At 38.7% G+C, this 19,177-nt stretch overlaps 1 protein-coding gene and 1 non-coding gene across 2 annotated transcripts in view; one reads left to right on the forward strand and one right to left on the reverse strand.

Annotated features, from left to right (window-relative positions):
• The window catches only part of Adgrv1 (adhesion G protein-coupled receptor V1), a 530,822-nt gene that overhangs the window by 249,724 nt on the left and 261,921 nt on the right, over positions 1 to 19,177 (reverse strand). The window lies entirely within an intron of this gene.
• LOC126507785 (5S ribosomal RNA) lies at positions 14,325 to 14,443 on the forward strand. Its single transcript, XR_007593639.1, has one exon. It is a non-coding gene; the product is annotated as a 5S ribosomal RNA (ribosomal RNA).

Genomic DNA, 19,177 nt, shown 5'->3' on the forward strand with positions numbered 1-19,177 from the left:
AAGGCGCTTGCCACCAAACTGGAGGGCCTGAGTTTGATTCCTGGGACCTATATTGTGGAAAGAGAGAACCCACTTCAAGCTGTCTTCTGACCTTCATATATTGCAGAATAAACATAAAAATAAATAAATAGATCTTTTAAACTTAAATTTAAAAATTGTGTTTATTCAGCTAACCTTAGAAATGTGGACAGTCCTTACACTGCCCAAGCAGTCAATCAGTTTGATTTTCAGGGTCAAGTCAAGCATGGTAAGAAGTTTTTACTAAGTTCCTAAAATTCCTACCTTGGTGAAAAATATTCGGCAAAGATTCACATTGCAGAGGCAAGGCAAAAGTAGCACATTACAGTAAGAAATCAAATGTGTTTTCCATAAAGTAAATATGTGTATGTACCTTGAAAGCCACTTTCCATGGCCTTGTTTTTCCCTGAGGACCCTCTTAAAGCTCATTTCAGAATGAAGTTTCAGGGAAAGGAAGCTTGTCCTTTGTGATTATATTTAGAAAACCACACAGCCATGGGAAAAGACGTGGGAGTTGTGATAACCTCACTCCTAACTCTCAGGAGAGCACACCTAGGTTTCCACACCAAATCCAAATTCACTGCAATAAAGTAAAAATAGAACACAGAGGTATCTCTTTGCACTTTGCTATTCAGCTTAATTATTATCAGATTCCTAGCAGAGTTGTCATTGGCATCCTGCAACTCCACGTGTTTATCAATCATTAAGTTAAAACATTTCGTACTTTGATTATTATATGGCGAGGGGATGTTTTTCTTTGATCCAGTCTGTTTGGTGTTCTGTATGCTTCTTGAATATTCAAAGGAATATCTTTCTTTATGTTGGGAAAGTTTTCTTCCATAATTTTGATGAAAATATTTTCTGGGCCTTTGAGCTGTGACTCTTTTCCTTCTTCTATTCCTATTATTCTTAGGTTTGGTCTTTTTATTGTGTCCCATATTTCCTGAATGTTTTGTTGGACTTCCCACAGGGCAGGGAACCCTGATTGCTCTTTGGGCTGACGAGGGAGAGGAACTTGATTGGGGGAGGGGGAGGGAAATGGGAGGCAGTGGCAGGAAAGAGACAGAAATCTTAAATAAATAAATACAAACATTTCGTACTATATCACTTTTAAAAGTCAAACTTTTAGTAAGACTACCTGACTGCATATTGGTTACAAGTCAAAGAAAGTACTGCTCCAAAAGAGAATAGTTTCAGATGCTAATACAAGAGAAGCTCAATAAAGCCCAGAAAACACAGCTTACACTTTGGACTATTGGTATCAGTTGGTTCTGTGCTGAGTAACTATGGATAGTGTAAAAGTTAGGCTTCCATTTCAAAGCCAGGGCAGGTTCTGAGTGTTGCTCCCACCCGCCCCAGCACCTGACCATTGGGAAGGCACTGACTAGATTAGCCCTGTCTTCTTCAGCTAGAACATGTTTACCTGGGGGTCATGTTACCCATGGAAAACATAAAACCCTGGCTCAGTGTAGCACAGCATTTACACAAATGGTCAGCATCCCTGGTGAGTTTTATCAACGCTGAACAGGGTTGAGAGATCGGCAGAGACAAACATCCAGGCATGTGCACTGAGGCAGAACCACCTACCAAGTGGTTAAGAGGCTTTTAGAAATATAAAAAAAAAGTAAAATATAAAAACAAATCAATGTTTTATAGACCCTGGGAAAAGAATTTTCAGTAAAGTACAAAAATTTAAAGCATTCCTTTATTTAATTTTGTAATTCTTTACCGTGGAATAGCTCGGGATGTCAGTTCTGTTTTAAGTAGCAGAACTGATAACTAAGCAAGGCAACGTAATTTGGATTATAAAATTCTTGCTTTAATAAAAATTCCTTAAACAGTGGGAAAAAAGAGGCTTTTAGCTTTTAGAAAGGTAACTTCTGCCTCAGCGTCTGCATGTGAAAAGCGACACTAGCTCCCACTAACTCCTAGTGCAGTTGTGGTAATTAAATAAGTTTGCTTACAGCATTGCCTGGTGGACAAGCAATTAACGCCATCGTGGTGATTTATTATTATTATGAAACACTCAAGTTCCAGGATAGGAAGAGTTCTCTTTATTCTAGGTTGTTTCACAACAATTGTTCTCATTGGCTTCAATCTAGACAAGCGTTTTCAAGGTCTACATTTGTCTAGCTTTGTTTTCCATGTGCTGCAGACATGAAGGGTGAATGTTTATTTCAAGTCCCACCACTGGAGAACCAAATCTCCACTGTAGAGAAGGAAATGCAGACAACACAGAGTAGAGAAGTGGATTTCATCAAGTTTGAGAAAAGGAAAAGCGGAGATAGAGACCCTTGACTGGTGCCACTCAACAGCTATCTGCTGCGCATCTTCCTTAAGCCGCCTCCTGCCTCTTCCGCCATTGGCAATGCACCTGTTCGACTGTGTTCTGCTCCCAGTGCTGGCCATTCGCCACGTCTCAAACACCCCATTCCCACGGTTGTGCACTGCAGAGGCAGAACGCCATGCCCTGCAGCTTCCCTTAGGAAGCATGTCTACACACACGTTTAATGTTTCAGTGTGTGTTTCGGGCTCCTGAAATCAGTTGCCTACAACAAAGACTGTACTCTGACTGTTGTGTTCCTGGCAGGCAGCAGATGCTGCAGCTATTCCTGCATGTCCTATGTACAATCTGTCCTCCCTCTGAGCTATGGGAAGACACTGTGGGACCAGGACTATTTTAATCAACTTCCTGGGAGGACAAGAGGGAAAGTCTATGACATTGTTTCTGATTTCAAAAGCTTATAAACATTCAGAGAAGTAGGAAGGTAAGATAGTGGAAGCCAAAATAAATACAGGAAAAGGACAAGTTTGTAAAAATTATATTAAAATTTAAAGTTTAAAAGTCCTTATTTTAAATAAACTCAAATGAATGTTTCAAAGTCTAATTTTGTGTGGCTCATTTTGTAGAGTTTATACTTATGAAAATTACCATCAGAAAAAAACAAACTTCATTTTCTTTCCACGCAAACCAGCCACACAAGGTCTTAGTTTCCAGGGACCTACAAAGGAAAGGAACCCAGATTGCACCTTTAATGAATGCTGTGTAAGTCAATACGAACGATCACGGGCTCAGCACGTGAGGTCTGAATGGGTCAGCCCAGGAGCTACAGAGCTACATCCTAATGTTTGCAGAATACGAAAGGGTCCAAAAGCTACATGCCTGGTTGTCTGTTCACAAGGGTCAGCATTTGTCAATGCAGTAAAGAACAGAGCTAAGGTGAAAGTAGAATTCTCGTTCTTCTGCCCACCCCTCCTTGCTAAAGAACTTCACTTAAAAGAGCTCCACGGAAGCAGAAGGGAAGACATAGAAGGAAAGTTTCTCCTTTGTCCTTCCTGGTTGCTCAAGTAATATTACTTCCCTCCTCAGATCTTTGATGGAGTTAAAGATTAGATAATTGTAGTTACCCTCCTCATGATTTAGCTAAACTTAATTTCAATACATTATTTAGACTCCTTAAAATAAAATGCCTAGTTAAAAAAAAAAAAAAGAGCTCCACGGATTTACAGACCTCACACACTTCTGGGTGAAGCGCCCCCTGTGTTGAGATTCTGAATTCTCTGGTAACACTTCCTTATTAGGTTTATTTGTAGAATGGGCAGAAAAAATATTAATTGAATACTATGTTTAAAACAAATGAATTATGATCATTCAGACAAGTCAATGTTCTTCTCTCTCGTTGGAATTGCCAAGTTCAAATACATAAATCAAGCTGTCCTGGAAGTAGATGGAAACGCCAATTAGGAACTATTGTCCCTGTAAAGAGGGACTGTTACAGTGCAGCGCTGGTGAGAAGTAAAATTTCTAAGTCGGTAGAATGGGGGCAAATCTTATTCTTGTTATTAGGGACAAAGGCATGAGATGTGTGCCTTGTGAGTGTGAGACAAGCGTGCGTGAGAGTGCTGTGAGTGTCTGTGTCTCCTTTAGCAATGACACCTGACTTCATTCACCTCCACTCACGCTCAGTATGTGGAGGAAACAGCCACTAGACCTCTTTACACTAGAAAGCTTGGTAGGTCATTCCTTCAAGCAAGAATCTAATCATTAATAAATACAATTCTTTCATTAGCTTCCTAAGGTTATACTTCAGAAAACTCTAAACACGTCTTGTCATTCACATATGGAAACTGCCCAGTGCAAGAATTATCTGTGCTCTAAAAATTTTCAACTACATAACTATAGAAATATCTTGGCCACTAAAATATTTTTGATCATTTGGTCAAATGTGGATATTGTTTGCATAGATAATGTAATATTTACATAGGTATCTCAGTATGGTAAAAGTGAACTTGAAAGGGTAAATGTGAAATTAACACAACCCGTGTATATCAATGGCCAGGTAATCATGATACACCTGGTGCTTGTACATAGGATATGCACTAATGGTGAGATTCTTTGTCCAAGGCAATTGGATATACTGATTTTTCTGACAGTCTCTTTGGGAATTACTGGTTTTGTTTGTGCCTCATTAAAATACCATCACCCTTTTGCTCAAGCTGCATTGAAGAACTGTTCTTGGGTCTAGAAGTACAAGCTCCACCTCATGATGGCATTCTGAGTGGCGGCTTCAATTCTAGATTCTGGGTGGAGATTTTCTTAATGTAAAAGTCTGTTCTTTGAGTGTTGTTTTAGATAAAGCTAGAAATGTTACTTGCAAAAGTGAGCACACATAAACTGTAACTGCACAAATGCTGGAAATGAACAACAGCATCCTCACTGTTGACACTACCAGGCCATGAATTAGCTCCTTACCAAAGTCTATGACCAACTCAGCATGTGGCCTTCTGGCATGAAGAGTAAGCTGGGTCAGTTCATAATTTAAATACTGGTATTTTAATACATTTCACTTCCTTTGCATCTTAAGTGAAATATTTTTCTGAAATTTGAACACATTGACTCATCATAATAACTTTCCATTTTCTTGTGAATCACCTTATTTAGTTTTGAACCTAAATTATTCATTTTGAGGATCACCAATATAAAGAATAAAATGCAAACTTCAACCTTTTCTGGATGCTTTCCAGTCCAGTCCAGTTTTATCTAATTTCTTTTTGGTATTCTTACAGATAATTTTAGTACCCACAGTGAATGTTTTAGATCAAGCAAAGCAGTTGATAGCACAAAACAAGAAGCTGAGCAGATACTGAGATTGTAATGGCTTGGTTTGTAATGCTATCAGTGCAGGAGGTCAGCAGTAGAAGCAGAGTAACCCACACAGTAGGTCAGCACTATGTACACAGTAAACCACACAGTAGGTCAGCACTAGATACAGAGTAATCACACAGTAGGCCAGCACAAAGAACAGAGTGTTGTCCAGAGGTTTCTGCCTGGTACCCACAGTCATTAAGTCCCAAAGAAATCACACAGAGATTTACATTAACTATAAACTGATTGACCCATTAGCTCAGGCTTCTTATTAACTTTTATAACTTATATTAGCCCATTATTCTTGTCTATGTTAGCCTTGTGGCTTGGTACCTTTTTTGACGAGGCAGTCACGTCTTGCTTTTTTTGCAGCTGGGTCACCCTGCAGACTGTGTCCTCTTCCCAGAACTCTCCTGTTCTCATTCCCCTGCCTCTACTTCCTGCCTGGTCACCCCACCTATACTTCCTGCCTGGCTAGTGGCCAATCAGCATTTATTTAAAATATAACTGACAGGATACAAACCATTGTCCCACACCAACAGAGTAACCCACACAGTAGGTCAGCAAAAAGTACAGAGTAATCCACACAGCAGGTCAGCAGGAGATGAAGAGTAATCCACACAGTAGGCCAGCACTAGGTACAGAGTAATCCACACAGTAGGTCAGCACTAAATACAGAGTAATCCACACACAGTAGGAGAGCAGTAGATGCAGAGTAATCCACACAGTAGGTCAGCAGTAGATGCAGAGTAATCCGCACAGAACTAGGTACACAGTAATCCACACAGTGGGTCAACACTAGGTACACAGTAATCTACACAGTAGGTCAGCATTAGATATAGAGTAATCCACACAGTAGGCCAGCAGTAGATGAAGAATAATCCAACTACAAATCAACCCAGGTAGCAGGAGTAAGACGAGGAAGCTTGGACCCTCAGCTGGAAGAAATGAGAACCTACAGATCCCAGGCATTTGGAGATCAAAAGCAGAGAAATCGTGCAGGCCAGGGGTGAGCATAGTGGCAAGGCTTTCGGAATGGTCAAAAGGCCAAGGAGCCAGGAATCGGAGATGCACTTTAGCACCGGTTGGTGAAGGGACAAGGAAACAGATGTGAGACCCAAGTAACAAAGCAATTCCACACTGCAGCAAACTGCTGTCACAGCCAGGAAGTTTCTCACAGGTTTCCTACTGGACGCTTTCCCAGGACAGTCATTGTGACCCCGTGCAAAGCAGCAGGCAAACAGCAGTGGCTAGAGAAAGGGTAGAGTGACTTGTGGAGACCTGAGAAATATTCCCTACTCTGGAGAGTACGGCTCTTTAACCTGTACACTGCCGAGACGCACCATTTTACTGGGGTATCCTGTCCCTGTCCTCACTAAAACCCCACTGGAGTCCTGCCTCTTTCCCTAGTCCCTTTTTAATAATCTCAGTGTATCATTCCCTAAATTTCTAAATTAATTATTATATCCTCTTAAGCCTTTTATTGCAACTGCACACAGCTTTTTCTTTTCTTTCTTTCTTTCTTTCTTTCTTTCTTTCTTTCTTTCTTTCTTTCTTTTTCTCTCTCTCTTCATTCCTTTGTTTCTTTTCCTATCTATCTGTCTGTCTGCCTGCCTGTCCTTCTGTCCGTCCGTCTGTCCATCCATCTATCTATTGGTTTTTCAAGGCAGAGTTTCTCTGTGTAGCCTGGCTGTCTTAGAACTTGCTCTGTAGACCTGGCTGGCTGTGAACTCAGCAATCCGCCTGTTTGAGGATTAAAGACATATGCCACCACCACCCAGACAGTTTTTTCTGTATTTCTAACATTATCATATATCACTTTCCTCAGGTTTCCACTGCCCAGAGATATGAATTCATGATATACATGTTAACAATAAATGCTTCTTAAACACTCCCAACTGTCCTCAGGATAACAATAACTCTTTACTTAGGCAAATGCACAAAATAATATGTCTGCAAATAGCATATAGTTATATGATATCATATAATTTACCTTAGATTTTTATAATCAAACTCCACTCAAACTGAGTTCAAAGTAATAGTGATGAAAAAGGCTTCTGATCAAAATACAACAGATATAGATCTCCTCACTTATGTGAGATGTGAAGGATCAGAATAAGAAATACTGGACACTGGTCATTATTACACTGACTATCTGTAGGTGGATTACCATGGCATTCATTTATTAATTTATTAGTAGATCCCATAAACATGTAGACTATTTCTATTGCTGCATACCTAGCAGACCCTGTGGAAGATGCTAGAGGAAATGACAAATACAGACATAAGTAGAGCATCATCTCTGTCTTAAAAAATCCCCAAAGAATAGAAAGCATTTCAGCCATCCCTCATGAGGTCCAGAGACATCCAGCCACTTTAGGCTAGGAATTGTCTCAGTCTGTTTCTGTGGTCATAAAGGTACCTTAGGGTGGGAAATCCCTAAGAAGAGAGGTTTGTTTAACCCACTGGCATGACATCAGGAACTGCGTTTCTGAGAACAAGAACACATGCCCAATAGGTGTCAGGCATGTGCAGACGAGAGATTCAGGGGAGGAAGCAGACTCACTACAACAATGTGTTCTTTTGGGAACTGATCCAGTTCCCGGAGACCTGACCCACATCTACAAGAAAACACTCATCCTTTTTATTGTTGCAGCAGTGGGAATTGAACTCTGGTCCCTTTGCATTCTCAGCACTCTAGCCCTGAGGTACAGTCTGAGTCCAACAAAAACCTCATGATGGGGGAGAGCTATAAGCAAACGTGTTCCATGAGATCTAATTTCCTAAAGATTTGATCCTGAAACATTGCCAAACTTCTAGTGGAAGTGGAGGACCAAACACTCTCTCAAGTTATGGTTTGCACGAAGGGAAGCCAGTACAGACAGGGAGAAGATGCAGCTTCTCCCTGGAACACTCCACAGAGGTGGGTGCCAGGAAACACCTGGAGTTTGAGGCTGGAAAGAAGAGGTAGGAGGAGGGATCGGAAAGTAGCTTCAAGATAAAGCATATATTGTATTAAGAAGTTTAAAAATCATCTGGAAAATGCTGATGGGTCATGCTAAATTTTTAAAGAGCAAATCAGTAGACTCAAACAATGTTCCTTGGAAAAAAATATTTATTAATTTAAGTAATTGTTTAAATTCAGACTGTTACTAGAAAACTATGGGGATCCAATATCAGAGTTAATTCTTCTGCTTTCAAGGTTAGCTATTATTTTTAGCATCATTTAATTTGCAAACTCTTTGGGAACACGATAAAGAGCATCTACTGCTAAGGTCAAGATGGCAGTGACCAAAAGACTAATGACATGCCATAGGGTGAAGTGATACTGTCTCCTAGGCAGATTTCTCAGGTGTGCTTTAACTTTTAACAGGTTGACTATTCAGCTCATCTCCACTGTTTTCCAAGACCACAGCCCACAAACAGAATTCACCTGTAGCATCTCACCTGGTCTAGATAAACAACAGGGCACTGGAGAACATAAATCACATGTGATGTTATCATCATCTACTATTATTATTATTATTATATTCAAATTATTTATGTCTCCTTGGATCCTCAATCTTTGAACCTGCCTTTTTGACACCCAAACTGTGGACACTCACTCTGATCGGCTTGCCCACTGGCTGAAGGTACATTCTAACTTCTCCATAAAGCAAAGAATATATCACAAATGACCAATAGTTCAGAGCATGATCCAAACAAAATAGCATGATTCCAAAATAATAATGAATGTTTCTCGAGTAAAGGGGATGACAACTGTGACTTAAACTTCTGGAGGAATAGTATAATTACTCTTTGAAGAAGTAAACATGCTTGTATTAGCATCTTTAGTGTGCAGGATAAAACAAACATTAAGGCTTTGTCTTCAACTAAAATCAATGAGTAATGTACTATAATATTACAGTAATGGAAATATCTGGAGTAAGATCTTCTCAAGGAATACAGGAAGAATGAATGTTATTTTTTAAAAAAGAACAAAGGTTAGAAAATACACTTTAGCACATAATCCCACATTGGGGAAAGGATCAGTCTCTTATGATCTAATAGGATTTTTCCATTCTTAACTTGGTTAATCTTAGACACAAGGCAAATAAATCATTGATGCTTTACAAAATTCCATGGTGATACTCAAATGAAATTAATTCCCATTGCTAAACATGGCTTATAAAAAACAGTATTAAAGTCAACTAAATGAGAGTTCTAGATCTGTTGCTCCAGCAGAATGCCAATTATTTCTGAAAATAAAGGGTTTCTGTCCTTCCCCACACAGGCTCTAACACAGACGTGGCTTTCTAGCATCGAGGGAATATGGTGTGGGTGGTGGAAGGACAAGGTAGGGTGTCAGTAGAGTGGAGACTATAGAGTGGTAGAGAGGCCAGCACGCACCACAGAAGGCAGATTGCTCTGCTGTGAAATGGCCAGGTGTTTAGAATAATACTCTGTTGTTCCTTTAAAAATGAAATAAAAAGAACCCACTTACTGGTAAAAGGTGATGAAAATTCATATTGAACACAGTGACTACATTGGAATAAAAAAAGTTAGTGTCATTTAAAATATTTATTTTAAATATATATCATTAATTGCCCTCCAGGAACTAAATACCAAAGACAGACACTACTCATACGGATGGAAAATGGGGTTGAGACTTGTAGAAGAACATATTACAACCATGGAGGCCACAGTCTTTTTGTACAAAGGTTTAGCACAGGGTACTGAGGAGGCGGTGGGTCTGCCTGCACCGGGCCAGCAAGCTCTCGGCACTTCCCTCCACCTGATTAAACTATGTGGCAAGAGTCTGGTCTTTGCTCAATCAGAGAAGACTGGTGAAAGAACAAGGATGACAACATCTGTAGAAAGTTCACGAAAGAGGTGTAATCTGCAACCGTCCATGGAGAGACGATGAGAGAGAAAGAGAAAAAATAATGGGAAACAACTAACTATAGGGGAATTAAATAAGAAGGAATTCTTAAAATAGAAACAACTCTATAATTTGTATATTGGGGGGAAATCAAAGGTGAAGTGACTCAAGATTCAAGCTAGGACTTGTCAGACTCGTCTTTGTTTACCACGTATATCGGACCCATTGACACATGCTGTCTGCACTATCTCAGAGAGCTGCAAACCCGAACCTCCTGTCCCACTGCAAACACCCTGGTGCAAACTACCATCACCTTTTCCGTGAACCTGTGCAAGGTCTCTTACCTTTCCTCCTAGTTCCTCCTATACAGATACCTGCATACTTGCAGTTAGTCTCCTGCCCACAAGCTAAACCTGTATCAATGATGTATATCACATGTTGAATAGGACAGCAACTACCATCAGCTATTAAACCTTCTCGGATCTGGTTCTACTTCTCTACATTCAGCCCCGTAGATTCTCTGACCTTCTTGATCCATGACTAGTTGCCCTGGGTTTTCTGCCGATTCTCAGACAAAATCCCAGATAACAGTTATTTCATGCAGGACAGACCTGGTCATGTACTTTTAAATCACATGTCCTTTCTCAGGCGAATTTTCTACTTAAATTCTACTTAAATTGAATTATATAAAATTGTATAATTTTATATATGGGAATAATAGTTGCTTATCTGATTACAGAACAAAAATAACAACATAACGAACTTATGTTATAATTCATCATTAAGTCAATAAGAACATGTGTGCATTGCTCTGTGAACATTCAGAATCCCAGAAGCAGCTGATGTTTGCAGGTGCGCACATTCTCTAAGAAGAAATGGATAGCAGAAGCTTGCTCATCTTTCCTAACACACATAAAACAGTATGCATTTCAATAAACAGACAAAATAAGCAACTACCCATTGTATATGAGAGTTCACAGGATTCCAGAATAGGCCCCAGAGCCATATTTCACCTATGAGATTGTCAGAATAATGGGTATTTTAATAGACATCAACTGAATACCAATGACACGGCAAAGTGTTGAGCTCTGTTTTATCTCATTGATACTTTATTTTACTTCATTTTGTATATATTATTTCTTCATGTTAATATGAGCAATTCAAGTATGTTTCTTTGCCCTTGGAGGCCAGAAAAATCATGAGATCCCCTAGAGCTGAGACTCAGAAGTTTATGAGCCTCCTAGTGTGCACACTAGGAAACAAAGTCTGGTCCTCTGTAAGGGTAGTGCATGCTCTTAACCACTGGTCATCTCTCCAGCCCATTTGCCTCACTGAAATAAAAAGTTTGTGTTGGGGGGGGGGTGTCATAGTAATAGCACAGACAATGTGAAGGAGCCTAAGTATTAATTTTAAAAAGCTCACACACTAAACACAAGGAGTGCTCAACTGCTACAATTCATAGCAGTCACCAATTGAAACTGTTAAATATGCAAATAAACTAAACAAAAGTCAAATCGACTCACTAATTCCTAAGGAAAAGGTTCTTGGGTGCAAAGAAAAAATAGAGGCAACTGAGATAATATGGGGCTGGGACTATGAAACCACAAAATGTCTGGTGAATTCAGCACATTTGACTGATATTAATTCTCATATCTCACGAATTGAATTTGACATTAGACAATTTTTTAATCAAGCATTAAAGCAAAGCTACTGCCCTGATGTATCCCACATCTATGGCTATTTACAGGAAGGACAGAAAGTGGGATAGACTTCGAGCTAGTTTGTGCTACTCACATCACCATGGGACCAAGTGATGGCAATACTTTTGCCTTGCGCAGATGGCCATGGACAGGTAGGGATGACTATAGCGCTCAGTTTGAAGAGCTATATCAAGAGTGAATGATTGAAACTATAACAAAATATCAAAATGATGGGAAGACTTACTGAGGGAAAATGGTCTCTTCTGTAAAGACACAAAATTCTGCAGGATGAAAAAATAGTATTCGGGAAACTAAACTAAATGATTTAATATAAAAGACATCTATGTCTTCACAAATTTGAACATGTTTTAATTCCTTATGAGGAAAATAGGGAGACTAAGTAGAAATCCCTGCCCTTATCTCATTAATTCCAACTATCCTTCTTTTGCAAAAAAGACTTCATACTCAGATGCCAGCACTGCCCTGGCAGTCAGCCGGTGCGTGTGAGCATAGATGAGCGCACGTCCAGGTCAAACGTTGTCTGTTCTTAGCGTGAAGGATCAGCTGTTATAGGGAACTCAGTTAATAAAGCTGTTTGGAGACCTTTATGACATCAGAAAGCTGGACTTCTGTTAGAGGTTTTTGATTTTTAAAACACAGCAAATGATACATTAAAACAAAAACATAAGAATAGCCCCCAATCTATGGTGTCAAACAAAGTATAAGGAATTTTGATACTGTGTTCAATTTAGTTAGCACTGTTTGTGTTGGGAGATGGCTTACACGCTCCACTACAGTTAAGTTGTGAGCCCATCTATTAATATTTTATCCACTACAGTTAAGTTGTGAGAACATCTATTAATATTTTAAGTCTGTATTAGAGTTTTGCACCAAGCTACACTTGAGCTTTACTAAGATTGTATCAAAAGATGTTGAATGTGTAAGTGGATTTAATTTTACACCAAATCCTCCTGTTTACATTGCTTCAAATCAATTGTAAAGTAATACTAATTTTTCAAATATGTTTATACCTAGAATATTAGAAATATGTTGAAGAGTGTGAACATCATAATAACAATCTTCAAATGTATAATACTGTGCTACTCTAAGGTCTGGAAAAATAAATATTAATTTCATGTTTGTTACTCATCCTTGTGAGTCATCATTTCTCTTTGATTATTTAAAACATAGTCTTACTACATTGTAGCCTGGGCTAGCTTTAATGTCAATATTCTCCTGCCTCAGGCTCCCAAATTTGCAATTACAGGTGTTTTCTGCCACAGTTGGTTTCTTGTGAGTAGATCTCATGAGTAAACAACAGAGTCAAGTTCTTTGAAAACAGAACAAATAACCAATAAAGATTATTCTCCGTTTATATGAAAATCTTATAAGTAATTCAATGTACCTCAAAAATTAAGTTTACATTAGACAAAATTTCTTCAAAAATTATCCAATTCATTCAAAGAAAATACTAGGCTATTTTCAACTGCTATTGAGAAGCGTTCTAAATGTACTTTGAAGAGCTATTATTTTGTAACACTACTATGTAATCATCTCACAGTTACGTAGATCCTTCTAGGGTGGATTTTATGGGCTAATTTCACAAGAGTACGAAACATGCTAAATAGTTTTACCATATAACCAAACATACCTTCATAGCCATTCTTTAAGATGGCCCAATGATTCCTGATTACTGGTAAACTTGCATCCTATTTCCTAAGAAGAGAACAAGCTGCTCTACACCACAAGAATAAGGAAGGGATGATATGTGACTCTGAGGACAATGAACTTTGTTTTCGTGCCCATGTTCACTCTGCCTCAACGTTCTCTGACACTGGAGAGGACAGAATTTATGTATTCACTGACATTCAGATGTCAGTGAATACATAAATGTCATTGGGAAATTTATATCACTTTAAGAAACTTGGTTTGAAGTTGCCCTTGCTATATCAATATACTTAAGCAAAAGGGATGTGTGTATGTATGTGTGTATGTGCATGTGTATGTATGTGTGTGTATGTATGTGTGTGCGCATGCATGCATGCATGCATGTGCAAAAATCCATACATAGAGTTCCAGCAACAACAGTCACCTTTCTCACAGAAAGCAGAAGACTTGCTGACTAGATGTGGGTGAGGAACTAGAGAGGATCAGAGTCGCCTCATGATGGCAGAGAGAATGCAATCACAAAGGCAGATGCTTATGTCAAAACGTATTTTAAATGTGCACACTTTGCTTTCGCATGGCACACACATGAAACTATTTCAAAAGCCTAACTGATTATTATACAATTTCCCTAATTTTCAAATTTCTAGGTCTAAATGGTGATGAATTTTTAATCTGGTATATAGAAAATTAAGAAGCCAATTGTTTTGATTATGTTCTACTCCAATATCCTTAGAAAGTAGATAATTTTTACCATTTTGGAAGATTTAAACCTAAGAATAACTGAAAAGTCAGATTTGTTCCCAAAATAAAAAATAATTTGTTCTATAAAAATAATAAAAAGTAAAGGGTGATTTTTACATTCCTATGGAGTCTTATAATACTGAGAGACAAACACTTCAAAGCAAAAGAGATGGTTAAAACTGTGACTAAGGTCTACGGCCATACCACCCTGCACGCGCCCGATCTCGTCTGATCTCGGAAGCTAAGCAGGGTCGGGCCTGGTTAGTACTTGGATGGGAGACCGCCTGGGAATACCGGGTGCTGTATTTAAAAAACAAAACAAAACAAAACTGTGACTAATAACTTAAGTCCAGGTTAGACCTGTGACTAACAACTTAAGTCCATGAAAAAGTCAATGCCACTCCCTGAAAGTAGCAAAAAACCTGGCTCTAGAAAAATTCCTAGGAATCCACAAGGATGACCCCAGCTAAGACCCTAAACAATAGAGAAGAGGATGCCTGAACTGACCTTACCCTGCAGTCAGACTGATGATTATCTTAAAAATCACCATGGAAACTTCGTCCAACAACAGATGGAAACAGAGGCAGAGAACCACATTGGAGAACTTGACTAAGCTCCCATGGTCCAGTTGAAGAGTAGAAGGAATGAAAATATGAGCAAAGAGGTCAAGACCATGAAGGGTTCATCCACTGAAACAGTTCACCTGAGCTAATGGGAGCTCACAAACTCAAGATGGACTGGGAAGGAACAAGCATGGAACCAAAGTAGTCCCTCTGAATGTGGTATGGCTGGGGCAGACTGGGGGCCACTGGCAGTGGCACTGGGATTTGTCTCTACTGCATGTACTGGCTTTATAGGATCCTATTCTCTTTGGAAGTATACCTTGCTCATCCTAGATGTAGTAGGGAGGGCCTTGGACCTTCCACAAAGCAAAGTGCCTTACCCTCCCTTAGGATTGGAGGGGGATGGAGAGGGAGGGTATGTGGAGGGAATGGGAGGAGGGGAGGGAGTGGGAATTTGGATTGGTATTTTTTTTTTAAAAAAATCTAATAAATTTTAAAAAAGAATCCTGGTATATTGCAATTCTAATTTTCAAGTTTTTTAATAAGGATAAGTTACATAGCTCAGGTCATCACATATATAATTTGGCCATGTTATAATCAAGATTTCTATATTAATTATAATAATTCTATATTAACTATTTTTACATGTATACCAATGTCTAACCAAATCAAAAACTGCATAGACACATGGAACTGGCTTCATGATCAATAGTGGTTAGGGTTGATGATATCTGCCTCCATGTATTGATAAAAATCGCTTCATTCATTAAGTGATACTATCTTAAAAAATCATTCTAAAAATTGAGAAGCAAGGTACTTTTCCATTACACCAAAGGAAAGTGTTATTGATACACAGATACTTCTTAAGATGCTTGTCCTGATCAGTTTGCAGCAGGTGGAATACAACTTAAAAATATGTCTTATTCATCCCGTCTCGTGAGCATGAGGGCTTAGTTCATTCACTCCCTTAAACACAATCAGAGCAGATTTCATGAGCTCCACATGGGACAAATCATCTGACACAGAGCCCATTTCATCATGAAGCTCTCGCTCTCCCAGGTGATTTGTTACTGAATGTAACACAAGCGCACAGCCAGCGCAGTTACTGAGGAGGGCTGGCTATTCGCTATTGTGACTACTTCCTGGTGGGGGCTGGAGCTCACTGCCACGGAACAGCATCTCCACGAGCTGTGATGCCCAAGAAAGAACATGATTCAGAATCTGAAGTGAGGCTTTCACTGTAACAGCACTGCTTTTACTCAGTGAGTCATGGAAAAGCAATCCCCCCTTCCTGTCTACTTCTGTCCAAATAAACTGGATAGGATTATTATCTTAATTTCACTACTTTAACAATTAAATGCTTGCAATAAACAATTTGTGACCATAAAGTAACATACATATACTGGCTTTCTTGGATGTAGTTTACTAACAAGCAGAGAGTTGCTCTCCCCATGACAGGTGGTAACTGCTCATTGACATGTATCCATTGCTGGTTTCTCTGAAGGCATTTCGAAAACAGTGAAAAAGAGGCAAGTCAGCCACAGGGATATGACTAATCAAAAAGGAGGCTGGATCTGGGATTCATGATAAAATTTAGATTTATATTTACTTAAAAATTTACAAAATCTTAAATTTTGAAAAGGAAAAAGTAATATTCAAGTAGCTACTTGCATATTTCGATTTTAAAACTACATTTTTTCTTCTGAAGGTACCTAAAACAACAAAAGTTTTAAATTATTTATTTTATTTTTTAAATTATAATTATATCATTTTTCTCTTCTTTTTTTTTCCCTTCAAATCTTCCTCTATATCCCCTTTTCTCACTTTCAAAACCATGGCCTCATTTTTCGCTAACTATTGTTACATACTTAAAAATACACACACACACACATATTCTTAAATGCATAAATATATTCATCTCAGTTTGTATAGTATTACTTGAATGCATGTTTTAAATTGGGGGCGTTTAAAGAAATATAAAATTACTGAAGCTAAACCTCTGTCTTTCATTGTATCCATGTCCTTCCTGATGGAGGATAAAATTGAGTTTCTTTACATTTTAATTTTATCTCCAGGAGTACTCATTTGTTTGTAAGAAAGTCTGTTATTTGTCCATCTCCAGAAAGCCATTTTAAAAAAGCTTTTTCAGCTTTACTCTTTATCAGAGACTGGAAATTAAAATAGCAGGGAGATATCACACCGTGAAAGTAATTAACAGCCTACAGATACAGAGTGCTGGCAACGGTGAAGAAAAGGGGGAATTCATATGACACTAACACCTTACAGAGTAGCTTCGGGCAATATCTGCAGAGGATAATTTTCAGTAAACTGAAGATCCGCCTGTTCTATGCTTTAGAAACTATCGTTCCAGGAATCTGACCATGAACGAGTGTCAGTAGAGGGCTGTAAAAGCGTCATACTAACAAATACAATAGTTAACAGTTGTGAAGAACCTCTTGCATTATCCTAAGTCTTTCATATTTTCATTCTATTGTCCTTCCCTTTGAAATGCCCCTTTCCCTACTTAACATATGAGCAAATCGAGGCACAGAGTTTGTGCCTTGCCAAAGATGCTGAACTGGTAGCTGGTGAGCCACAAACACAAGCAATAAGTCCAAAGGTAAAAGTCCATCCAGACAGGAAGGACACACTGTCGTAGCATGATCCCATAGCACAGAGGAACAGAGACAGAAGACAGAACGTGAAAGACATACACATACTCGACTGTATGTATTTCAACAACTTGGCATGGAACAAAATTTTTAAAAAATAGAAAAAAATGATAAAACACTTAAAGTTATCTTGATTGGCTGATTGGTTTCCTGCAGTTAAAATAGTTAATTCCATCTTGGACTATGTAAAAACAGATACATAATCAAGATCAATAAAAGAGATCTCTTGGGGGCAGGGATTGATAACAACTACTAAAAAATGTCAATATTATGAGCTCACACTAATCAGCAGGACTAGAATCTGTAGTGAGCACTGGGGTGGGGAAGGTTTGACAGCTGTAGTGAGCATGCATGATCTCAACTAAAGGAAAGACCCTGCTTGAGTGTACAAGGGGAGACAGTGCACACCTTTGCTCTCCACAGGCTTCCTGTCTAATATGTAGCCTTACATTTTTGACTCAAGACAACTACTGTCATATTAAACAAATAGTATCACATGGGGATGAAGAGATGACTTAACAGTTAAGAGGCTTAGCTGCTTTTATAGAGAACACGAATCTAGTTGCCAGCAACTGTATGGTGCAAGTCAAAACAGCCTATACTCCATGTCTGGGAAACTCAACACCTCTTCTAACCCATATAGGCATACACACACAATAAAATAAATATCTATTATATATATAACAGGTATATATATGTATATATGAATGTATAATTCAAAGACTATTATGGCTCCACTTAGCTTTATTATATTATATAGGCTCTCAAGCACATGGGTAGTTGCTAACACCAAATGCAAATCATAAATTCTCACTGAAGAATATATAAAAATCTGAAAATCTGATTATCTTTACAAAAGGGTGAGTAAATGATAAAAAGTAAAAGTTAAGCACTATTGTCCTCCCTTATAAGTCCAATAGCAAAGCATGTCTTTAGTGCTGAAGTGAAACAGCAACAGGAAAGGCACACCACTAAAGAATGCACATCCTAGCAACGGTTTTGAAAAGGAATATCCACCTTAGGGATACCCTAATATAAAACTAGGTCATATAAAGCAATAGCGTTGAGTTCATCTTCATGCTCCAAATAGGTCTTTCCTGTGTGATGATTAAGGGGGCGCAATGCTGATGCTGTGCACTGAGATCATAACCTTTACAGAATATCGTTGCTTCCTATAAAAAGCAGTTAATATGCTTTCTTTAATTCTCTGGTGAGAAAGGATAGATCCAACAAAGAGTAATGTCTGAAAGACCAAGGTTAACATAGGCACGAACACACAGGCTCAATGCTAGTTTTCATGGAAACTTAAAGAACAAACAAGCAATGCTTATATTAAATGTTAATTACTCTTAATCTTAACTGTTGAAAAAATGCTTTAGGTTTAGGTGTGGCACCCCATTTGAAAACTTGTTGGCACTCTGGTGTAGACCTTGCTGTGATTTGTTTCCAACATTGGACACACCTTGCTCAACAGGCAAATGAATCATGAGGCCACAATCCAAGATGTAATATTCAGCATTTAACTTGCTAATGATATCCAAGGTGTAGCCATGGCGTCTGCTATGGGAAAAGCAGTGGCCGGAGGATGGAGAGGAGGATGGTCTGGTGAGGATGGCAGAAGGACTGTGAGAGGAGTGTCAAGTGGGGTAACGAGGAGAAAGGCCACAGGGGACTGTGGAACGTATGCCAACATCAATAACTATTTCTCAATGTTTGTACCATTTAGCCAAAATAAGCTAATCGTAGAGGGTGAAAAGAGCAGATGAGGAAAGAAGGGAACCAAGTCACGGATGTACAAACTAAGCAAA

This window comes from Alexandromys fortis, unplaced genomic scaffold (assembly GCF_014885135.2).
Source record: "Alexandromys fortis isolate MF-2015 unplaced genomic scaffold, M_Fortis_MF-2015_v1.1 scaffold_47, whole genome shotgun sequence".
NCBI classification, from domain to species: Eukaryota; Metazoa; Chordata; class Mammalia; order Rodentia; family Cricetidae; genus Alexandromys; species Alexandromys fortis.